General features: G+C 37.4%; 1 protein-coding gene across 4 annotated transcripts in view; it reads left to right on the forward strand.

Annotated features, from left to right (window-relative positions):
* Positions 1-13380, forward strand: part of LOC106060321 (voltage-dependent L-type calcium channel subunit beta-1-like) — a 42099-nt gene that overhangs the window by 5775 nt on the left and 22944 nt on the right. For 2 of the 4 annotated variants that reach the window (XM_056013980.1, XM_056013981.1), the window contains exon 1: positions 3272-3617. The exons of 1 other annotated variant lie outside the window; for it this stretch is intronic. The gene's annotated coding sequence lies outside the window, so the exon portion shown is untranslated. Of the gene's footprint in view, positions 1-3271; positions 3618-13380 lie in introns of those variants that run through there. One more of the 4 variants, XM_056013982.1, reaches the window with a different exon arrangement.

The raw sequence follows: 13380 nt of genomic DNA on the forward strand, positions 1-13380 counted from the left end.
GAAAATATTGGCTAAGACCAGCAGGTTGATAAGGACCAAACCAGAAGTCATGGATTGTACTATGTGTAAATGTACATGTGATTAATAGTTCAGGAAAAGTGAATCCAACTTCATTTTGAACTAAGGCAAAACTTCAAAAGTTTCAGATGTATTGTAATCCATGGATCTCATCCTTGTAGACTCACTAGAGAAGACCTATTAACGTTTTGTCTGCAATTTAATACGAAAATTGCGCCATTGGCATAATAAATTGTTATATGGAATGGATTTGGTTGAATGAATCTTATTGTAAAAATACTTTATGAACAAGTGGGTTATGTTATTGTAAAACGCTTTTAAGTGTAAACCCAAATATACATTGGAAATAACTTATTCCATGCTGTTGTGACATTTGGATAGAAAATGTATTTGTCCGTCAAAGACAAAGAAATAAGCAAACAAAATATTTGCCTTTAGTTATGATTTGCATATGAATCCAGAGCTCTAGATCTTTGTGGACTGGGTTTCTTTTGGTTGCAATGCTCTGTTCGTTCATCTAATAGGACGCGATGCTATGTACCACAAGCTTATACGGTTTATTTTTAGACAGTCATTAAGCAAAACGTACATTAAATACAAATGAAGGGCAAAAGGCCCCCCCCACCTCTCATTTTGCGTTGTCTGCTCACTGACCAGGCCTCCTCGCCACCATCTCCTTACTCTCCCCCCCTCACTCACCCCCCCCTCCCCCCCCCGTTAACTTTCTAATGGCGGGCTTCCCTCAGCGTGTCGCGCGTGGTGGAGGAAATAAATGAAGGAAGAAACTCGCTCGCGACAGACGATGGACGAATAAGCGGTCATTGATCGACCATGACGTCATTTAAAATGGGGGGGGGGGTCCGCGAAGCGTTGGACGGAGGTGGGTCTGATTGAGGCACTGGTTCTCTCCGTTGTCCGTAGTTAGCGCCACCCCGCCTCTCTCCCCCTGTATCATAAATATTCCGTTAGCATGTTGCTTTGTTTTCTTGAAATGCGTCTTCATTAGACTCCTGAGCTTATAGTGTCCTGGTGGCCAGTTGCTCGCTATCAGACCTTTGTAGCCAGCTGTATAGTGCGTACATCACAAGGAATTACCGCTACGCAAATGTTTTCTGAGTAAAACCTGGTGCACTAAGAGGAGTTAATCACATCAAACACAAAATTTTAAGTTTTTAAACTTAACTCATCCATGTCATAGGTCTAGTGAAATACCTGTTATGGCGCATTCGGATTGGGCTTGCTGTCGTCATACCGAAGTCTCGTGATTTACCGCTCAATTTCTAGCGTACTTCGCTCTATCAAAATAACAGCCGCAATATAAAGGGAAAGAATTCCCAGTCGGCGAATCTTTTGGGGATGCAATAGATGTGAGCATTGAAATTGTAATTTAGATCAGGATCGAACTATCAGTACAGACTGTACAAACACACATTATATGGGACATGGCTCATTGAGCTCTTGCCTTCGAAAAGACAAGGCGTCGGTTTATTTGTCGAAATGCTATGACTCCACATCTTTGGGTTATGTCCTATCGTGCATAAAGTGTAGCTGATGATGTCGCGGGCTCATTAAAGCAAACTATAAGAAAAACACAAGCAGCTGCCCTAATTAATGGCGACAGTCAACAGTTTTTTCTCTACATGCACAATGTGTTGGTCATATTCTACGTTTTGACATTTTGTACTGCGTCATACCTTTGATTGTTTCAACACGATGGCATAGTTGAAAAGATGCAAATACTCAGAGGAAAGAAATACTAGAAGAATTTTAGTAGCAACTTTTCTGTCTTTATGACTATCCATGTAGATCAACATATTGAGTTTCGTTTTGTTGTATCAGAAAGATGTGGATGGATGGACTGAAATAGATCACTATATTACTTTTGTTATGAGCTGCGTTCAAAGCTGCTTACGCGTTCTATTCATTGCGGTAACCAGAGCATTGCAATCAAAACAAACAAAATTGAGAATAGAAAGTTTTAGACTTTCAACTGTACAGTGTCAAGATAACAAACAGAAAATGGTGCATTGTAAGCCTACTTATTAGAAACACAATATATCAGACACAATTTCAATGATCTCAAAGTTCATGCTTGCGTGGCTACCAAAAATTGAATAGACTGTTGTTGTTTTTTTAATTCAGTGATGTCACTGTTATAAAACTCTTATCTTCTGGCTATTGGGGGTCACTGCTATAACATTTTATAGTTTGGCCATTGGGTCACTGCTATAACACTCTATAGCCTGGCCACTGGGTTAACGTTTCTTTAGTGTATTATGAAATTATTCATATAATCTCCGGTCTGTGATGGTCTGTGATGATTCGGTTGGATCAATAATAATTAAATATAAGAAGTATTACCAAGAAATAAATAACACAGAAATCGTCACACAGTGTACCACATCTCGTGATGATGTCAGTGTATCACATCTCGTGATGATGTCAGTGTATCACATCTTATGGCTATGTCTGTACATACATCTCGTACACATATACATCTTTTGGTGATGTCAATGTACCATATCTCGTGATGATGTCAGTGTATCACATCTCGTGATGATGTCAGTGTATCACATCTCGTGATGATGTCAGTGTATCACATCTCGTGATGATGTCAGTGTATCACATCTCGTGATGATGTCAGTGTATCACATCTCGTGATGATGTCAGTGTATCACATCTCGTGATGATGTCAGTGTATCACATCTCGTGATGATGTCAGTGTATCACATCTTATGGCTATGTCTGTACATACATCTCGTACACTTATACATTTTTTGGTGATGTCAGTGTATCACATCTCGTGATGATGTCAGTGTATCACATCTTGTGATGATGTCAGTGTATCACATCTCGTACACATATACATGTTTTGGTGATGTCAATGTACCATATCTGGTGATGAAAGTCTTTGAATCTTGTCGTGTAGTCTTCTACGTTGATACAGATTGATTATCAGAGTTATTATTACCTTCATGTTTTAGCGAATCGACGATTAACCTTATTTTGTGGGGCGGTGGTGGTTACAACTTGATTGTCACATGAAAGGTATCCCCTGCAGAACTTGACTGGCCTATATGTTGCCGTTGTACGCACCTCCCTGCCATCTGTTGTCCTCTACCTCATCAACATGTGTTTTGTTTTCATTAACCCTCGTGTATTGCCGCGTGCGCTGTTGGCCAATCACTCGACTTGCAGGCTCGCTAGAGCCTGGTGGTAGGGCGAGCCGTGCCCGAACATCTAATGGGTAACGGGTGCTGTGAGTTTGTGGCGGTGGTGCTGCTGGTGGGGAAACGGTGTTGACCACAGATTCTTGCTGGTGTGTCTGTGTGTGTGTATAAATTTAAAAAAAAATAGATCAATGTGTGTGCGCGCTTGCGTGAGTGACGCGAAGACTCTTCCACTACACCACTGCTGTTTGTGTGTCGTTCCTATTCATCTATTGTTGTTGTAATCTAGGCTGCTGACAGCGGCAACATCCTTAGGAATGCCAAGACTTCGTGTGTTTGTTGTGATGGGCAACCGTTAATAAGTGTAATGTTGTTGACTTGGTGTCGTGTGGTGTTTTCTAAGCGTGGTGTATATCAACATTCATCTAGGTCTGTGCATTGCTAGAGTATCTCATCTGTAGAATGGACAATCGCTGTATAGACTTATTGCTGTATAGGCTTTGGACACTTACATCTGTCTATATTATGAACTAGAGTTCTTGTGCTTATTTTGGAGAAACGCTTTGTTGCTATTACGAGCTATAAATAGATTCCAACATAGAATTTCTCGTGTGTTGCTAGTATGAGACGGTCGGGGACGGAGTGGGCTAAATATCAGGAATAGCATCTTGATTCAATAGATTGTAGTTATCTACGTTACCGGGGAATTCATTTGTATCTATACGACTATAACGCAATCATTTGCGATCTACTTGATATGACCATGAATTAGAGTATACTTCATGTAGCCTAGGCCTATTCATTGACATAGAATCAACAGCGTCTTCCCTTAACCGTGTGGTTTACTTTTTAGGTATATTTGACTGCGTATATTTGACTGGGGCTAGACGTTCTGAAACGCAACCTATCCGTGATTGTCACTACATCTAGTTCGAATCTTGACCAGAGCGAAATGGACCATGAAAAAAAAAACGTACATTGTTATAGGAATAACAGTGTTTACCTCAAGCCCATTGGGCATTGTCTTGTTTTTTAGTGCTCAGTATTAGATCCTACATTACATCACTAAATAACATGGGGAGGCTTGGAATCATTGAGTAAATTGAGTTAAGGATTTCAAACAACAGGCCACAGAGAGCAGTCGCTCTGAAGTACATTGAAAGTGATAGGACGTATCGAGCTTCTTTCTACAAGTAGATCTGTTGATTAAAAATTTTAAAGAAAATCATTTAAATCAATTTTGTTTTTTTTTTAAGGGGGGGGGGGTTTATGATGAAATAAGGATTTATTGATCAGTCAAAGGATTTTTTGTTTTGAAAAGTTTCTTTCATTGACACTTTCGAGCTTATGACGTTTCTGGTTTGTTTTTTAATTTATTTAACAAAGTGCATTCTTCTTGACTTTGTTTAACAATCAGGTGAGAGATACATCTTACAATGTACACTTAGATCTTGATATTGCGCTATTCTGTCGTGTGCTGTGTCAGATTTGAAGTCGTGGCCAGAGGTGATGTGATGTCATGTCAAAGCTGTATCGGCAGATGCTGGCAGTATTGACGGAATTTGTAAGTGTTCACAGCCAGACCTGTGTTAGTGATTGGGCTGGCTGTATTGACCCGGAGTATTGTTGTGTTGAGTCAGTGTCAAAGCAGGAACTGTGTTTGCAGCTGGTAGCAGTGTATCGACCCGACCAGCTGTTGTTGTCAGATCGAGAGCTGTATTAACAAACGACAGTCGTTTTGACCAGGTCTATGGTCTTGTTAGGGCGAACCTCTGGGAATGAGTATAGACCAGACCTGTTGTATTTAGCATCGAACCTCAGGGACTTTAGTCTTGACCAGGCATGTATTGTAGTACCGAGCCTATGGGGCTAACTATTGACCAGGACTATTGTCTTGTAGCACGGAACCATTGGGACTGAGCAGGGCCGGCCTTGGATAATTGGAGGCCTTAGGCGAAGTGACTTAGGGGAATTAAAAAGAGACAGCGAAAAAATAAATTTGCCCAATGGAATAAAAAAAAAACTTTCTTTCTAAATCTAAATCGGCAAAAAACTAAAATTGATATATCGCAATTTACGTAGAAGAGACAAAGTTAGACTAGAAAACATAGTCTTAGTATAGACAAAGTTAGACTATGTTTGAGATCCAGTTTTCCAAAAAATGTTTAGTCCTGGTGCGAGGCCTCCACAAATTGGAGGCTTTTGGCGGCTGTCTAGTTTGCCTATGCCTAAAGCCGGCCCTAGACTGTGTATTGACCAGGCCACTTGTCTTGAAGCACCAAACCTAGGCCTATTGTATCAAGCAGCACCGAACCTATGAGATTGGGTGTTGACCAGGCCTGTTGTTTTGTAATACCGTTCCAAAGAATCATTAAAAAAAAAAAAAAAAGACTACAAGATATTTTGATATAGCATTATTCTAGTGGAGATCCTTCCCTTGCATATAATATGCTCGTGAGAAGTGGAATATTAACCAGCCTACCATCTTTGCCCACCCTTTTTTTTTTTGGTACTTATCACAATAACTTTCTTCTGGCACTATTTTTAGCATTTCACCAATTGACAAATCGGATGCTTCACCCGGTTCCATTGTTGTTTACAGTACCGTAGATTTAAAAAAAAAAACAGCAGTTATTTAAGGCTTCGCTAATATAACACCCATGACTATAGTAGGCCCTAAGTAGAAACTGCTGTAAGTCAGGACTATAGTCTTATCAATACTAAAGTTAGAATGGGAAATTTGATTTGTATCAAATGTACAGATTTGATCGGGGTTTTCGTGTCCACTTTAAAAATACTCGTGTGTATATATATATATATATATATATATATTGTTAAGGCCTGACAAATGAAAGCTAGAGTGTATTGGCCTGGCATCCTAGGTTAGAGGCGGCGGCTGAATGCGATATTGACCAGACGTATTGTGTCAAAGCTGAACATGTATTGACCTGGCATGTCAACGCTAGATTTATGTACCAAGTATTGACCAGGCCTGGGCTTCATTGGCTGATGGTTTGTCCGTTGATGTGACTGTCAACTCATTGAGTGTCTCCTGTGTACAATATAGTGATCCCTTCGTGTAAAACACAGGAAGATTTCTCGAGTGCCTAGTAGTCACGTGACTTGCACTGAAACGCACTGTTTGAATAAAAAGGACACAGAGGGGGGGGGGGGGGATTGGATGTAGGATTTCTAGTTGCTGTTTACACATATTTGAAGCATTTGTATTTGTACTTAGAAAGGTATAAAGCATTATGAAGCTTATTACGAAGCTTATTTCTACTCTCTCTGTCTGTCGGATACACATTTCTGTTCACTCTATTTCACCAACACCCATTTTCGGATCAAGTTGAAACGTTACACAATTATTTGTTTTTTACCTACAGAAACATGAATCAATCGAGAAAATACAACAGATTTATTAAGTAATTATAGGTAAATAATTTATTTTTTTTTGGTATAGAAAAAGGGAAATAAATGATACTTGTTGAAAGATGTGGCTGTATATATGGGGATATATTCCCCGTAATAACATTTTGTACACGTTATTTCTTCCTCTTTCCATTTTGGAAATAAGCTGACATGTTGCACAATTAATCATAGTCGAGGACCATACATAAGTCGATGAAAAAAAAAACACTTTGTTAATTAGTTGGTGACCATACATAAATCGATGGGAAAAAAATTGTTAATCAGTTGGTATGATTTATTAATTTTGTTTTTATATACGAAAAGGGAGCTTATTCGTGCAGTATTGAGTTATATGGTAGTGATTTTGCGTTTTTTTTCCCATACTTAATCTTCTGATTTGAAAAAAAAATATTTTTTTTTTAAAAATAAATCTATATATTTGCTTGTTTGTAGTTAGTTTCAAATCTACCTATCTGGTAGTCTCTAATGGTGTGTCCTGTATTCTGACCATTTTCTTCTGTGTTTGCTCTGACTGGCGTCTCATTCTGTGTAAGGTTCGTCCATTCTTTGATGTTATGTCTCCCTATTCTTTGTCTCGCCTATTTCCTGATGTTTTCCTTGCAGGTCCTGTACCCCAGTTTGCCTACACCCGTTTTTTTTATTTTGTAATCTAATAAACAAAACAAAGCCGTTCCTAGATCTTAACACATACGCGATGGGAGGCTATGTTTACCCTAAGCAAGATTGATAGCCCTGGACACGGTCTAATGAAACATTAATAGAACAGGTCGTTGTGTATAAGCTTGCACAAAGTTTGTGTTCACTTGAGTTAGCTATTGATTTGACATGAAACTAGTGTAAGCTGTAATTTAAAAAAAAAAAGGTTTCGCTTATATTGTTTTGTGCGAAGGTGAATCGATACGTAGCGGGTTTAGTAGACTGCTGAGATGTGCGTGTGACTTGGCCTCCGTGAGTGTGAACTGTGTACACACGCTCGTAGAGGTACCGGTAACTGTCTGAACTTTGCGGGGGGGGGGTGTCAGTGCAACAAAATCTTCACAAGAAATGCAAAGATGGGAAACATGTTTCTTATATAGAAGTGAAACGATTCCCTTTACAGATGGGATTATAGGGGTCTACTGCGGGTGTGGAGGGAAGGGAAAAGGAGGGAGAATGGATTAAAGATTGGCACGTTAGCGGAGACGTTTTTAAATGTCTTCCTCATAAGGTTTTTAAGTCGATATTGTCGCTGACCCCCCGCTGGTGAAAACGGTAGATATTTGAAAAGCTTCTCGTCATAATCTTATCTTTTTATATTATTGAGACGTTACTTCAAAAAAGAAAAAAAAAAGAAGATAAAATGGCGTCTCTAACTTGAAATATTGTAATTGTTAAAACATTGGTAACAATGCCATTTTCTTTGGTTGATATTTAAAGTTGGATTGTACAATGCATATACAACTTATTTTTGGCTCTTGATATATAAATTAACCCGACCCCTTTCTTAGTCAGCATCTCGCTCTACCCTTGAGAGAGGTGCTACCCACAGTTTAAGAAACGCTGATGTATCATTATTTACTCTTGTTAAAATCTCATTGGATAAGTATCATAGTCAATGCCATCTGTGTCCTGAAGAGCTTAGCAATCCAAATACTAGATAATACTAAGAAAAATGCAACACTAAAGTGTAGGCCTATCATGAACACTTTTTGAAATAATGTGGCCTAAAAACTTTTGTTGCATCATAAGTTGACTTTTCATGGCATTATCACTTTTTTCAAATGTTAACTATTGGAATCATCTTTGTCTTTCTTGCTTGTCTTATACTGCAGCTGTTACCATTTAAATCTTCTTTAAGGACAAAATCTTTCATTTATATTTCAACTTTGCAAACTGAAGACAAAGATTAATTCTGTTCTACTCTGGATTTGAACTCCAGCCCCTCTTGATAGATCTTTTCAATTATTCCCATACAGCCATTTTCTCTTTATTGTAAACTGAATTAACGTTTCCCTTTCAGACCTTGCGGTCTGTAGGGCAGATGATGTAAAGGTCATCTGTTTCTGTGGCCCATTGTTAACGAGGGTGTCATGTGGCCAGCACAACAACCAACCGCCTTTACTTTTACGCAACTATTGTCAGGTACTCATTTGAGCTGGGTGGACTCGGAGGCGCCCCAAGATCCCAAAATTTAAAATCCAAGTCTTCACCAGGGTTTGAACATGGAACACCCAGTTGACAACAATTTACAGCTCTCTTTATTACATTAGAGAACCATGTCAATCACAATAATCTGCTTTTGTGGAACAGAATAGCTTTTTTTCCCCAGTTTTTGGCAAAGAAAGGATTAAAGCAATTCTTATTGTGCTATATCTTTTTTTTTTTTTTTCTAAAAGTTTAAGCTTTACATTTGTCCATTTTGATTTACCTTTATTTTATTTTGTAAGGCTCTTTAAATATATGATAAAAAAATAATTGTTTAAAAAAGAAAATAAGCCTAACCAACACAGCTAAACATTTTTCTTCAATATCAATGATTTTAATCTGATGGTCCTAGTCTCAGATGTCTGTCACAAAACACAACTCAGAATAACCAAGCTTATGCCCCTTGAATGTTGGTTGGTTCCTTATGTTGTGCATATCCCAACTAATGATACACTAACTATGCAAATAGCCCTCGCATGTAAACTAGAGTATTACAGCCGGGAGACTCTTTCTACAGGGGACTTGGCAGAATAGCAATCAGGGTTGGTCAGATCAGGCCATAGGAGGAAATGGCTGGAAGAAATGGCGACATTTGATTAGTGTACAATTCATCCTGTATATATGGGGAGTTGACATTTACAGCCACTATTTGTAACAGATGTCTGCATAAGTTCCCTAGAGAGTTAATTATGATGCCAGCTGAAGTTCTTTTACTTTTGCAAATATTATCTTAGTAGAATGGATAAGCAACCAGTAATAATGGTTATTAAGAATTCTATCTTGTCATTTTACTGATTGCTGTTAAAGGTGTTTTTTTATGTCTTATTAAGCAAGATATTTGTAAACATATAAATCTATGATATAAATGCAAAATACCACTCATTCATTCACTGATCTGTTGAGAGATCTTAAAAAGTACAAAACAGATTCTCGTATACTTTTGTACGCATGTTCCTTTTACCACTTAAGTAAGGTACTCACTAAGAAACAGTTTTGATAGATTCATGGCCTGAACTCTGCAATTTGCAAAAAATCACAAGCTTTCTATTAATCATTTGTATTTTATTTTTGGTCTTTCCCAAAAATGCAAATGTATGTAGGTGTGTATGTATGTACGTCTGAAAAAAATCTAAGCCGTTTGACCAATCTTGATAAAACTTGTTATAAATGTTCCTTACATTATGGGGGGGATGTCCCTACCACATTCTATATCTATAATGTAAAGCAGAAAGTAAAGGTGTATGTATTTATATGTGTGTTTGTGTTTCTACAGTATTTTATATTTGGTATGATTGTATCAGCTTAGTGGGTAAACTTATTTTTGCAATCTACTTTTATTTTTGTGGATTAAGAAAATAACTTGAATCCAATCCACTAGATAAGTAATACCCAAACTAAGGCCTGCAAGCTGCATTAATATCCGGCTAGTATATACATATAAAGCATAAATACAAATAATTCAGAAATAAGACTTAGGTTTTGTTTTTTTTTAAAGCAAATTTTCTTTCTTTTTCCCTAATTCTACTTAAAAATAAAAATAATATAAACATAATAATAATAATATAAAAATGAAAAAAAAAATTGCCTTTCATCATGTTGTATGTATTTTCATTTCTGCTTCCTTGTAGACACAGTCAAAGTAAAGAACAACACTTAACATCAAAAAGATAGATGTATTTCTTTTTTTTTTTTTTTCTCAATAGAGAGCAAAGACTACAATGATTTCGCACCTGTGCTTGTGTATATAAGACTTAACACTGTCTTTCCTTTAGATCTATAGCCACATTTCCTCTATACCGAGAATTAACATTTAGAACCCACAGAATTGTTGCAGTGAATGTGAGGGATTATTCACAGACCTGTTGGGTTCTCAAATGTATTTTAGGGGATTGGATCTGGTGTTGTTCTATATATTAATATAGTATTTATATGTTAGGCCTATATAATTCACAGGCTATAACAAAATGTAGTGTGAGGATTCAAAAAGGGTTCAGTTAAACATATTAATAAACATATTTGGTTCTTTTAGAGAACACAATGCCAAAATAAATGTGTTGTGGGGGGAAAGGGAGGCATTCAGTTGAGTGCTTCCGAAAATGCTGTTTTTTTCCCTTTGGGCCTGAAATTGAGGGTCTAAAGAAATGTTTGTGGTGTTTAATACCCTACATTTTCTGCCTTAGGATTGAAGTATAAAAAAAAACTTTGAATGGTTAAACTAACCAAAGGTGCTATATCTGGAATTCAAGAGCAGCTGAAAAGTGTGTGGTGAGAGGTCATTGGAGGATGCTTTTAAAGAAAAGTTAAGGGCTGAAAAGTGTGAAAGGGGAGGGGGGGGAGTCTGGTTGGCAAGCAACATAGAGTATATTAAATATATTGCATTTAATCAGAACATTCAGAGATAGGGTCAACTTTGCTGCTTGAGGGTGGAGGGAAGGGCCAAAAGTGTGTGTGTATGTTGGAGGGGGGGGGTGTAAAGTGGGTCATTCCAGTTCAAGTTAAAAGCCTATTTAGAGAATATATCACAATGTGCAGGCTGAAAAACAAAATTGGGGTACCAGAGAAAACAAAGAGAGCTGGTCATTCCAATTCAGTGTAACAGAGGCCAGAAAGTATGTTAGGGGCGGATGTTCTGGACAAATTAACAAATAATATAGCCTGGTAACAAATCAGAAGCCAGTCTGTAATGCTAGTACCATTATGTAACACACTAATGTCATAATTATAATAATAATAATAATGTCTTGCGATTTGTGCATTACTCCAAATAAAACATTATAGCTATAGAAAATAAAATATACATTGCTAGCAATATAAATATATGAATCCATCATTTTAAAAAAAGATACATATATATATATATAGCGAATAATTTGTTTACCTTGAACTAAATTTATGGTTAAAATAATATCCTTTTGTGTATTTGTGTAACTTGAGACATGGCATCTGCTTATGTTAACACACTGACTCACTACTTTCTATGCACAATTAGTGACATCATCATGTTTTAAATAACCATCTGAAACTAGTTTGTGTTATTAACTTGTAGGTTTTAACTTCAATATTTTGAATAAAAGAAAAAAAAAAAGGTTCTTATCTAGCATAGATCTTGGTTGATGTAGTTGTCCATGTGTGGTATGTGCCCTGCGATGTCATCTAAGCTGTCCTGGGTTTGAACCCTATCTGCTGCCATCCCCAGCAGTCCAGTAGGAGGTTTAGGCTGGGATGTAATAATCTTTTAATTCTGAAGAAACATCCATAACATGTCAAACAAACAAGTACCAACGATAGTATGTTTAATGTCACTGTCATAAGGGGCAACATAATGTGCTATTGAACTTAAATTGCCTGGAAATATTAAACCCGCTCCAAGTGATGTGAAATATTCAACTTAATGGCATATATTTAAGTACAAACCAAAATAACTGGCTTCCTTTTGTACTTGAAACACTTATTTTCTTGATTACATTTTAGTAGTAAGTTTTCCTAGGAAGGAGCCTTGATGACATAGTAATTTTTAGTTTCCAAGTAATGACCAAGTCCTATACTTCTATTATTCTCTCCAAGCTTGCTAGGTGACATTTATAGTTGGTTATTGCATTGTATCTATTGTTTAAGTGTTTAATTACACTAAGCTTAGTGTGCTTTAAACTGAGGCTTTATTATAGTGGGAAAAGAATTGTATGTCTGGTCTTGGAATTTTAGGTTGATGATTCAGGATAGCAATTATTTTTGCAGCATTCTGGTGCCCTGTGGCATATTCTAGATATATTTTATAATAATGTGAAGGATCCTACAACAAAGGGAAGCATCTGTAATTACTAACCCTAACTTGTTAATGTACTGTGCACATACAAAGCTGGCTATACTCTTGGGTTGTGTGCCACAGATTGTATAGAGTCTCTGTGTCTCCCCCAAGGTATTAACCATGACACAAGACACATAAAAAAAAAAGCTTAGCCACTAGTCATGATTAGCAAGCACAGGGGGGAGGGTGTGATGAGGAGCAGCAAAGGCTGGATGCTGAGAGAGCAAATTCATGTGTGTATTGATCTTTCCTTTACTGGGGGGCTTGTAGCATTGATGTTTGTAATAGCCCTGTGTCATTGGCAATACCAGACACAATACAGACCCTGTGTGCTGTTGCAGGAAATGTAGTTGCTGTATATCTGAATGTGGTGAACTCTTTGGATGATGTACTTAGTCTGAGTGTAAGATAGGGGCCTGAATGTGACTTCTGGGGATTTCTGTAACTCCATTTTGTTTCACATAGGTCTTAGTCCTGCTTCTTCAAAGTTTCTTATATGTAGTCCCTGTTTTATTCACTTGGTTGCAGAGACTTGTAGAGATCATATATGTAGTCTCTGTTTATTCACTTGGTTGCAGAGAGATCATATATGTAGTCCCTGTTTTATTCACTTGGTTGCAGAGACTTTTAGAGATCATATATGTAGTCCCTGTTTTATTCACTTGGTTGCAGAGACCTGTAGATCATTTTAAAAATAAATGTAATAGCCAACTTGATCCCATAGACTTGTGGTTAAGGTTGTCTGGCCACTAGATATTCTTAGTTTAGAAG

Source organism: Biomphalaria glabrata, chromosome 16, assembly GCF_947242115.1.
Source record: "Biomphalaria glabrata chromosome 16, xgBioGlab47.1, whole genome shotgun sequence".
In the NCBI taxonomy this organism is placed as follows: domain Eukaryota; kingdom Metazoa; phylum Mollusca; class Gastropoda; family Planorbidae; genus Biomphalaria; species Biomphalaria glabrata.